Source organism: Maylandia zebra, linkage group LG15 (assembly GCF_041146795.1).
Source record: "Maylandia zebra isolate NMK-2024a linkage group LG15, Mzebra_GT3a, whole genome shotgun sequence".
In the NCBI taxonomy this organism is placed as follows: Eukaryota; Metazoa; Chordata; class Actinopteri; order Cichliformes; family Cichlidae; genus Maylandia; species Maylandia zebra.
Window position 1 is genome coordinate 28080808 of NC_135181.1, and position 11958 is coordinate 28092765.

The window sequence follows — 11958 nt, forward strand, 5'->3', positions numbered from 1 at the left end:
TTGAATCGATCCACGATTTGATTTGAATTGGGGAAATTTTGCATCAGACAATCAGAAATATTATAATTCTTATCACGTATCAGTACATTTCCATATTTTTATATCTATAAAAAGAAAGCTGACACTTGTGAGACTTTATCAAAGGTGTAAGCATCACAGCAGATGCCTTTGTGTCAAAGTAACTGAGGATAAAACACAGAAAAACATGAAGGTGATTTTCCTTGCCTGGGATTTTATAGCAGATGACCTTAACTATTCTGCAGTAGATCAAAAATGAAAGAATACCATTAATTAACCTATGAACATTACCTGATACTGCTGAAGTGAAGCAGAGCAAAGTTACAGAGGTTTTATTAGAGACACAGCTAAGCGTATTGCAATTTTGCATAATTTTTACAAAGTTCAGTAGCCTATTGAACACAGAAATTGGTATTTCTTGTCGGAAGTATGTAAAAGGAAAGAAAACAGCAGCCGACAGTGCATGTTTACATCTTTGTGCAGAATCTGTTTACCTGCCCTCATTTACTGTTTTAGCTGTTTGGTGGTTGTTGAAATTTTGTGAGGTTTAAACTGAGATTCTGGCGTTTCGGGCAAAATTAATGTATATTTAAAAATCGATTCAGGATTTTAATGAATCGATATCACGTTATCCAAGCTACAATCGATTTTAATCGAGAAAGCAATGATCAAAACCCACCCCTACCCAAAATGTATTTTGTAACATAATCTGTTAAATTACTCAATGACAGTAATGTATTCTGAATACTTTGGAATACTTAATATATTGTCATGGGTTTTACAGCTACATGAATGTAGTATTGCTGTGTTACATTACTATTACTGAAGGCTACTTGCTATAGCAATACCAACTAGATTTTTAAATCTTAATATAAAATGAGTAACAGTATGGTGGACATCAGGTAAGGCTGCACTTTTTTGCAGTGATCTTGTATAGAAAACTATTTCTGTATCATTAATATGTTTTCTTTTTGTCTGTTAATAATCATGTGGAATTGCAAATGAATATTTGTAGCTAGCAGGTTGTTAAAGCTATCCATCAAGTCTAAAAAAAGCATGTTAATATGTGGAGATCCTGAAGGCTGCTCCAAAAATGATCAGATTATATTTTAAATATTTATTCAAGTCTCTTCCAAACTCCAGCTGTTTATTTTAAGTTTGAATATTTACTAAAATAAAAATAAAAGCGTTCTAACATCTCACTTGTTTGTTTTTATTCAGGCATACATGTGTACTATGTTTATTCAGGGAGATTAAGCTTGTGTTTTAGTCATGTAGTGTGGTTAACTGTATGAAGCTTATTAGACATTGTGAAACAGATGATATTTAAAAGCAAATTTTGCAAAGTGCTTAAGATAATTTAAAAAAAAAAAATTCTTAAAGAAATCTACTACATTGTGTGCAATTTTTTTTTATGTCATGTGTAATTTCCATTGCAAATATTACTCAAACTTAAATTAAGAGGGAATGGCAGTAAAAACTCCAGAGCAGTGATGCCATCATGTACATTGCCATACAATGCCATAGAACAATCACGCTGTGTTCTTGGGAAGTTTGGGCTTCCTTGTGAGTCCGGACTCGCGTACCTCAGTACAGTGGTCCCTTGCTATAACTCTGTTCACTTTTCGCGGCCTCGCTGTTTTGAGGCTTTTTTTTGTATGCAATTTTGCATGTTTTTTTTTTTTGGGGGGGGGGGGGGGGGGGTTTAACAGCGCATTGTGTTTGTCGAGGAAACATTTTGCAAAGTCACCTGCGTAGCACCCAAAAGGCAGGGGAAGAAACCACTGCACAAAAAGTTGGACTTCTAAAGGAAGGTAGAAGTTGCCGTATTTTTTGGACCATGAGGCGCACCCTCTCCACTGAATTATAAGGCTTATTAAGCGAAACAAAACCGTCAGATAAGTATCTTGATGCATGCTCAATCATCCAGGTAGACGTCAGATAAGTACTTTACTCAACTCATTCTTCTTGCTTCCACTGCCTCCACTTCCATACATTGATTCATTAATGGTGAATTCTCTCGCAGGTGCTCTATTCCCATGTTCTGGACCTGAAAACAGGGCTTGGTCTTTGGTTTCATTCTGTAATACTGGACTTATTTTTCTACGAAGCTTTGAACTTTGAGAGTGTTTAAACAAGAGAGAAAAGTGTGAAAATGTTCACAAAGTGTGTAGTGAGGGGTTTAAAAGCCTTGAGACATGTTGACTGTAGCCATAGCAACTGTGCAAATACTTCCGTGCTACCTCTCCCAAAATGGCAAAAAGAAAGGCAGAAAACAGGAGCTTTCTGAACAGGTGGGAGACAGAATATCTGTTTACTAGGGTAAAATAAATGGTAAATGGCCTGTATTTATATAGCGCTTTACTAGTCCCTAAGGACCCCAAAGCGCTTTACATATCCAGTCATCCACCCATTCACACACACATTCACACACTGGTGATGGCAAGCTACATTGTAGCCACAGCCACCCTGGGGCGCACTGACAGAGGCGAGGCTGCCTGACACTGGCGCCACCGGGCCCTCTGACCACCACCAGTAGGCAACGGGTGAAGTGTCTTGCCCAAGGACACAACGACCGAGACTGTCCAAGCCGGGGCTCGAACCGGCAACCTTCCGATTACAAGGCGACCTCCCAACTCTTGAGCCACGATCGCCCCGTAGGGGTGCAACGATATTCGTATCGATATTGAACCGTTCGATACAGTGCTTTCGGTTCGGTACGCATATGTATCGAACAATACAACATTTGTAATTTATTTTATCAACTTTCCTTCTGACAATGCTGTCTGTGTTGAGCGCTCAGTGAATCTGCGTTCGACTACTCCGCCTAGGCTGCACTGTCGAGCGCAGATCCACTGAGCGCTCAACACAGACAGCATAGTCAGAAGGAAGAGCGCAGGGCAAGCTAGCGAGACAGAAGTTAAGCTCTCCTTGCAACATGGACCTCCCCCACCCTCATTCAGATCTGGCGTTTGGAATTATTTTGGTTTTCATGTGACGTATGACCCTGAAGGTAAGCGAGTCATGGACTAAAGTAAAACAGTATGTTGGATGTGCCATGCAATGCTCAATTACATGGGTGGGAACTAGTGTGTTAGCGCAGTTAGCTCGTTAATGTGTTGGCTGTCTAGCCCCATGCACGGGGCGATCGGCGGTAGCTCGTTAACGGAGATTTGCCGTGTTGTGGCGTTAAGGTCATTTCAACGAGATTAACCTGAAAGCACTAGTGGGAACACAACGAATATGACTGCACATTTACATCCTAGTGCAAAGACAAAAACAGCAAGCATGCTACTAACTTTAGCCGAGTCATTTAGACAGCTGTTAGCACATGATTCTCCTTATGCTGCTGAGAATATAGCCCAGAAGAAGCGGATAGTATAGCTTTTATTTTGGAAAGAGACATTTCTCTGTAATAAACTCTCTTTTCCAAAGATGAGTGATTCCTCAATCAGATACAGGGCTCGCAATATCTCTAGCCCGACGTCCCGGTGCTAGAGATTTTTTTCAGTCGGGCTACCAAAATCTATCTCTGTCCTGCCCGTCGGCCTATTGTAGGAAGGAAAAATATATGTCAATGCTTTTGCATTCTTTCAGAAATGTAGCTGGGTAATTATGTCATTTGCATCGGTGAGCCACTGTCAATATGTGACATTGAAATCGCGTTTGAATTTGCGCTTGTTTTTTTGCTTTCACTTTGCAATCGTGCGAACTGTGTATAGAGAGCGACAGCACTGATCTGTGAGTGATGATCATTTGTGCACCAATTCCTCTGACATCGTCTTATTAATCGTTAGCTTACTATGCAAACATGACAAGTGAAATCTCCCGCAGCAAGCTTAAACATGTGAGAGGTTGATCGCGCAGAGAATCTCTGAGCTTATGTGAGTGCGTGTGTAAAAGCAGCAGGATATATATTTTAGTTCTGCTGAGCCAAATAAGACAGGTCAGAAAAGCTTACCACAAAACGGAGAAGTTATGACAAATCAGACTATAAGGCAAAAAGAAAGTGCAGCTTTATGGTTTCATGGACAAAAGAATTTCTGTGGCTGCAATATGACGAGCTAAATAACCAGGGCTGCACATAAGTGGTCTGCAGGTGCGCATTCGCTGTCAAAATAAAAAACACGCAAAAAGGGTTAGGGTTAAATTTAAAAACTGTACTTTTGAGTTAAAATATATATTTATAATTTTAATAAATGACAAATTAAAAAGGCATGAAAAAAATTTTTGTATCGAAAAAATATCGAACCGTGACACCAAAGTATCGAACCGAACCGTGAATTTTGTGTATCGTTGCACCCCTACTGTTTACCTATGTGAAAGACTGACCTATTTGTCTTGTATGTGGAGCTAATGTGGCTATAACCAAGGAGTACATTAGACGACACTATGAAACGACACACCAAGACAAGAACCTGGACAATGTCCAGGTTCTTGAACCTGGACATGATTCAAAGGCGTCGGAAAACAGAAGAGATGAAAAGAAGTTTTGTTTGAAAACAGACTATGTTCAAAAAAGCCATATCACAAAGTGAGGCTGCTGTAAAGGCTAGTTTTATTGTGGTAGCAGAGATCGCAAAATCAGCCCGGCCCTTCAATGAGGGAGAGTTTGTGAAAAGGCGAATGATCAAAGTTTGTGACCTTGTGTGCCCAGAGAAAAAAGCAAACATTTTCAAATGTGAGCCTGAGCAAAAACACAGTAGCTGATTGCACACGTGAACTTGCCACCAATCTATATAACCAGCTGATGGAGAAGGGAAACCATTTCGTTGCATTCTCTCTCGCTGTGGATGAGAGCAGTGACGCCTCTGATACTGCCCAGCTTTCAGTCTTCATCCGTGGGGTGGACTCAAATCTCTGTGTTATGGAGGAACTTCTAGGATTAAAATCAATGCATTGCACAACCACAGGGAAGGAAATATTTGAAGAGGTTTCCAAATGTGTAACTGAAATTAAGTTGCCATGGGAAAACCTTGTGGGGCTAATGACAGATGGTGCACCAGCGATGTGGAGTCAACGGAGTGGACTGGTGGGCAGGGTACGGGAGAAGATGCGAGCGGAGAACTGTGCAGGTGAGCTAAATGTTTATCACTGCATCTAGTGCTGGGCGATATGACGATATATATCGTTTGGACGATAGAAAAGTGTCTATCGTGCCATTTGTCTTCTATCGTTTCTAACCTAATTTTATAAATTATGACATAAAATATATCATTAACCCTTTAAAACCGGTCGGAGCGGGCATGCTCCGTTTTGCCTAATTATTTTTAAATCCCTGTAGAACTGGAACCATGTAAGCTAGCGCAATAATTATTTTTTTTGCATAGGAAACTGGAGGAGTTGTACTTACATCTCATGCCATCAGCTTGTCCTAGGTCACAGTTTCTTTCCACATATAGCTTTGCAAAAATTGCATAAAAAGCACTTGCAGCAACAAAAACATAATATTCCAGAATCACGCTTTGCCGATCTGATCAGCTATTCATAACACTTCCTATGTTGGAAGTGTTGTTGTTGGTCAGCGTGAACTATTCCTTGTCCGCCATTACCTGCCCGAAACCAGAAGTGACGTCATTTTTGCAGAAAATTTCGTTTTTTACCTTCAGGGCCTTATAAGCCTATGCTGGTGTTTTTAAAAGTTATGTTTGACTTTATGCTTTTCTGTATCATTTCTGGGATGCTTAGAACTCAAATTACACTGTTGGAAATAGTTTATTTTGATGCACATGCTGTTTCTTTGCAGCAAGTTGGGAAAAGAAAAACTATAGCCAGCCGAAGATACAGCAGTCTTTCATACAAGGCTCTTATGAGAAAACGTCCCAGCGCCATAAACAAACCACAGCGAGCCATCTCGCGTTACATTTGTAAAGGCATGGCCCCTGTTTATGTAGTTGAGAAGGACAGCTTTCGTGACCTCGTCAAAGTCCTTGATCCGAGGTACGTTATGCCCAGTCGTAAGCACTTCAGGAAAGTTGAGTTGCCTCGCTTATATGACGCATGCCAGACCAAAGTAGAGAAGGATGTTTGCAGTGTTGTGCACTATGCCTTGACGACTGACCTATGGACGAGCGGAGATACGCAGCCCTACATGAGTGTAACCATCCATTTCATTAACAAAGACTCCACCCGCTGCGCTTGCTGTTCACAGACAGCGTACTTTCCAGATGACCACAGGTCAGGTGGTATATCGTTATATATATCGTTATCGTGATATAAAATAATTCATATCGTGATAAATATTTTTTTCCATATCACCCAGCACTAACTGCATCAAACATCAAGAATCGCATTGTGGCACAGCCCTAAAGATGGATTATGTTATGACCCCAGTAACACGAGTAGTTAACTTTATGAGAGCCAAAGGTCCGAATCAGCACCAGTTCAAATCTTTTTTTGAGGAGTGTGGTTTGGAATACGCAGATGTGCCGTATCACACAGAGGTGAGATGGTTAAGTCGAGGAAAAGTACTGAACAGGTATTTCGAGCTACGTGAGGAAATATTTCAGTTTCTGGAAAGCAAAGGGCAAGACACCGCTGAGCTCAGGAAGCAAGAGTTTCTGTGTGAGCTGGCCTTTATGTGTGACATCACAAACCATCTCGATGCGCTGAACCTACAGCTTCAGGGACGGGGGCGTATCATCACGTGTACACTGCAGTGAGGGCTTTTAAAACTAAATTGTGCCTGTGGCAGAATCCGATGCTACAAGGAAACCTGGACCATTTTCCCTGCTGCCACACGATGAACATGCAGATCTGCTGTGCTCCCATGTGCACAGTTTGCTGAAAAACTCTGTGTACTCAGTGCTGAGTTTACCCAGCGATTTGCCGACTCTGATGCCCAGAAATGTCAATTTGAACTGCTCAGTAATCCTTTTGCATGCATCAAGATGGTTGCAAACGCACCAACAAACTTCCAAATGGAGCTGATTGAACTTCACACGCTGAAGTCAAAGTATGATCCCTGACACAGTGTCTGACCGATGAACACCTTCACTCGATCCTGATGATTTCCTCAGCTCAGAGCCTGAGCCCAGAAATTGAGGATGTGTCTAAGCCAGATAATTAACATGTTTTGTGCACATTTTCTTACTACTCCCAGACATGGGCTTGAATGGTTTCACGTTCAATGATACTTTTATTATTTAATTGCTTTTTAAAAATTTTTTTTTTATATTTACTATTAGCCTGTGGAAAAAGTTTACTGTTAAAATTTAATTCAGAAGGCTGCAAATACAATTTTTATTTAAGAAATGAATTCCACTGATGTGGAGTCAAAGGAGTGGACTGGTGGGCAGGGTACGGGAGAAATTTAAGTGGAATTTCGGTTTTACATGTGTGCAATATTAAGTTATATATATGTTTATATAAGTTATATATAGTTTAGTATTAAGCTTTACTTGTTCTACATTGAGTTTTCAGCAAAACTTGTTTGAGTCCATAAGAAAAGATTCATTCTTATATCTGGAGGAAGATTTTTTTTCAATAAATATTAATGTTAGCCCACGACTTTGTTCCAGTTTTGAATTTTGGCCCACTGTGTATTTGAGTTCGACACCCCTGCCTTAAGACATCTATAATAATTGTAAAAAATGAAGTTGGCTACTTCACGGATTTCACCTGTCTCAGGTTATTTTTAGAATGTAACTTTCGCGAAATACGAGGGACCACTGTATCGAGAAACGGCCTAACAGTCTGCAGTGAACTAACCACACCTAACACCAGCTAACAATGTTAGCTCGGTGGAGAGTATCCTTCATTAATAGTAATAAAAATCACACAGCAATAGTACATACTGAAGTTTCGCACATTACATTCTTCTTATGAAGTGGTGTCGGAAATGCATTCCTGCCTGTGGACTGCTGGCTCTGGGTCCATTATGTAAATGACGCCACCAGCATTAACAGGACCCTTACATTACAGCCTCTAATTACGTGTTTTGTTTGGGTTTCCAGCAATTAGAATCAGAGAAACTGCATTAATCCCAGATAGAAATTGAGTAAAAAAAAAATTTAAAAAAAACAAAAACACTACTCGAACGTGGCCCGCTCTCAGCCAAGCAATATATGACTACATTATGGGTAGAACTTTGTGCATATTGAAAGAATGTCTCATCCTAGGAGGTCTGTAACATTCTAGGGTGTTCACCCCCACATATAGGAGCATGAGAGAGGTCGTAGCTTGTCTTATTGTTTTACGGTAGGATTAACGTAGCTATGTCAGTTTTAGTTTAAGTGCCTTCTTTACATATGGATGAACTGTTGGATTTTCCAGACCAGCAGGTTAAGGGAAGTCGTTTATGGGGCCACACTCTGACCCCCCCCCCCCCCCCCCCCACACACACACACACGTACACCTCCACATTCCAATGTAAGGAACAAATGCTTACTGAAGTATAAATAAAGACCGGGGCAGTTTCTCAGCGCGAGTCTCAGTTCTGGAGGCTGCCCTTGCTAGCAAGAAGTTCTGTGTGTTTCTCTTCTCTGAGTCTTTACTGAAGAAGTGTTTTAGAGTATATTTCTTGACAATGTGTAAAAACAAATGGATTTACGCAGGTATTTTAGTTCTGCTGAGCCAAAAAAGACAGGTCAGGATGAAGAAGGGACAGGCAAAGAAAGGCCTACCACAAAGCGGAAAAGTTACGACAAATCAGACTACGAGGCAAAAAGAAAGCGCAGTTTTTTGGTTTCATGGACAAAAGAATTTCTGTGGCTGGAATATGACAAGGTGAATAACATGATGTTCTGCCGGGTGTGTTGGGACCAGTAATTTTAGGAAAGACCCCATCAGAACCCATGAGAAATTTCTGCATCACAAGAAATGCATTGGTGCTCAGTCTGCAGCATCTTTCCCAGAACAAACACCCATTGCAAAAAACATGCTAAAAATAAACCAAGCACAACAAGAAGTCCTGAAAAAGCTGTTTAGAACTGCGTACTATGTGGTAAAGAGTGAACTACCATTGGCAAAATTTAGCAGTCTTTGCAAACTTCAAATAGCAAATGGCCTAGATCTTGGTTCCACAATGACCATGCTTGCAGAGAGTTTATTGGAGCAGTAGCACAAACTTCAAGAGACTAGAATAAAAAGGAAATTCAAGAAAGCAGGTTCTTATCCATTCTTGCAGATGGCAGTACAGACACTGGTATAATAGAACAGGAGTTGGTTCATGTCAGGTATGTGAGAGATAATAGTGACATAGCTACATACATGATCAAATTTCAGCCAGTCAAGAGTACAAATGCTGCAGGTATTTTAGAGGCTATTGAGAAGCAGTGAACACCATGGGTATCACAGAAGACACGTGGAAAAAGAAAGTAGTGTGTGCAAATGTTGATGGTGCTGCAGTGATGATGGGTGAGAAAACAGAAGTAGCTGGGAGACTGAAACAGAGGATACCCCACATCATAACAATCCACTGTGTGGCACACAAACTAGAGCTAGCTGTGCTGGGTAGCGTGAAAAGCTGTGACTGTCTGGTAAAATTTGAAGTTACACTGAAAACCATCTTAAAGGTGTACTACTATTCCCCAAAGAAGCGAAGAGAGCTGACAGAAATAAGTGAACTGCTAAATGAGAAGCTGCCACATTTCAATGGCCTGAAGAGCACACAGTGGGTTCCAAGCTGGCTGAGATGCCTGAAGGCTGTGGAAAAAAAATTACACTCCCACTGTTGTTCATATGGAGAACATGGCAGAAGGAAGTGATGTCAAAGCCGAGGATGCAGCCAAGGATAAGGGGGTGGTGCAGAAAATGAAGACTGTTTCTGCATTCTGCATTCCTGCATTTCATGTTGGACTACAGTACCATCTTATCCAAGTGCTGTACTGATTTTCAGCATGAAAACCTAACACCCCCCCCCCCCCCCCCAAAACAAAAAAAACAAAAACCTAAACATTACACCTAAACAAATCAGTTAGTTGAGAGCACCACATCACGCTTACTCAGCCTGAAAACAAAACCAGGAGAATATCAGAAACCCTTGGACACAAAGTTCACAGCGAACCAGGATGGTAGCATTTGCTACTGTGGAACTCAGCTAACAAAAAGTCAGCGACCTACTAGAAGAGGTGAGGGCACAGACAGAGACACCTTTGGTGCAGAGATTCAGAAGATTATTGACAACACAGTCAAGTACATGGACAACAGATTTAAAAATCTGCGTGGAAAAACCTCTCTCTAGTTTCAAGGTTTTTGACCCTCCCACTCTTCCCTACCCTAGAAAAGAGTTGGCGAATTATGGGGATGAAGAGGTGGATTATCTTGTCACACATTTTGCCTGTTTGCTAGATGCAGAATAGAAAGAGAAAATTCCACAAGAGCAGATGGATCTAAAAATGTGGCTTGCAGAACACCGGGGTAGCAAAGTATATTGCTTGTACAGAGATCTCCTCTCTGAGAATCCAGAACACCTCTCTCATATCTTGTTGCTGTTGAAATTAATGCTGACACTTAGTCCATCAACAGCCATCTGTGAGAGAGGACTTTCTTGCATGAACCGAGTGAAGAAAACACATCTCTACACCCTGAAACACTGAATGACTGCATGCAAGTCTCCATTAATGGGGAAACAGTTGAATCTTTTTGCCCTGACAAGTCGATTCATGTCTGGATGCTTTCTGGAAAAGGTTCAAGACACCTGGATCATCAAGGAAAGGAAAAAAGAAGAAAAAAAAGACAAATGAATTCTGAAGTCTTAATCCAGCTCCAGCTCAAGATGCTATAGATTCCTGACAGTAACACGTTCGGTCCACTGGTAAAACGTAGTTCTATTAACCTGTGCTCGATTGCTCTGGAACAGGTGTTGTGTCAAAAAGTGATCGCCTGCCAAAAACTGATTTCTAATGTTTCCATGTGTTTTTATGTCTTTTTAATTATTTACCAACATACGTAAAGATGACTTCGGTGAACATGGTTTACAAAGGGGTTATATATAAAATTTAAAAATGACCTGTTTTTCAACTATCTTTATAACTCTGTTATTGTACTTACATTATAACCAATCCGGTCCTTTTTGTCCACTTAAAATATATTTACAGAATGATTGTAATATTTGTTGCAATTTCTGCTTTCTTCTTGGCCAGTTTACTCTCACAAAAGACATTTTTAATGTCAACGAGACATTCTTTTAACTGCATAAATAAAATATATACAAAAGTCACTGCCAAAAACTGATTGCAGCTTTAGCAGTTTAAATACGAGCAATCAGTTTTTGGCACAACACCGGAACCAGATGTAAGTCCCAAAAAAACTGAATTTTGGAACTGAAATTGAATTTTAGAAATGAAACTGAATGGTGAGAAGTGAAACTGAAATTATTTGAAAGCTACATTTTTAAAGGATAAAATACAGTTTCAAAGCAAATGAATTCATTTTCTAAATATAAAATTCAATTTCAATTTAGTGACAATCATTTTCAAACCAATATATTAAATTTCAAATTAGGCTAATTCAAATTTAGTTTTAAAAAGCATTTATTCAAGTTACAATTCAGATTCAATCTGAGCAATTCAAATTCGAATTTAACTTATTCAAATTCAGTTTCTGGTGGCACAAAGTTCTACCCACCACTACTACATGCTCACCCAACTAAGCTAAACTTACGCCCGACCACATTAATCACCAAGGGGATAGCCTAACATATGAAACAGGAAATGACCGCCGTGTATTCCATTTATTCCAACAAAGCAACTGTATTCTGATTACCACCTATTTAAACTGCAACGGAATACAGTTACTCATATTTTGTATGTTAAATATGTAACCCCGGTACATGTATTTCATTACTCCCGCTTCACGGGGAATTGAAGCCTGGAGTTCCCCACCCCTGCTCTAAGTACTCACGGCATCACTCCGAGTCAGGCTCAGTGCCTTTGATACCCTCTGCTAGATTTGTTTAGCAGGTAATAAAACAGAGGCCTAGAAGCTCGTTCAGCACAT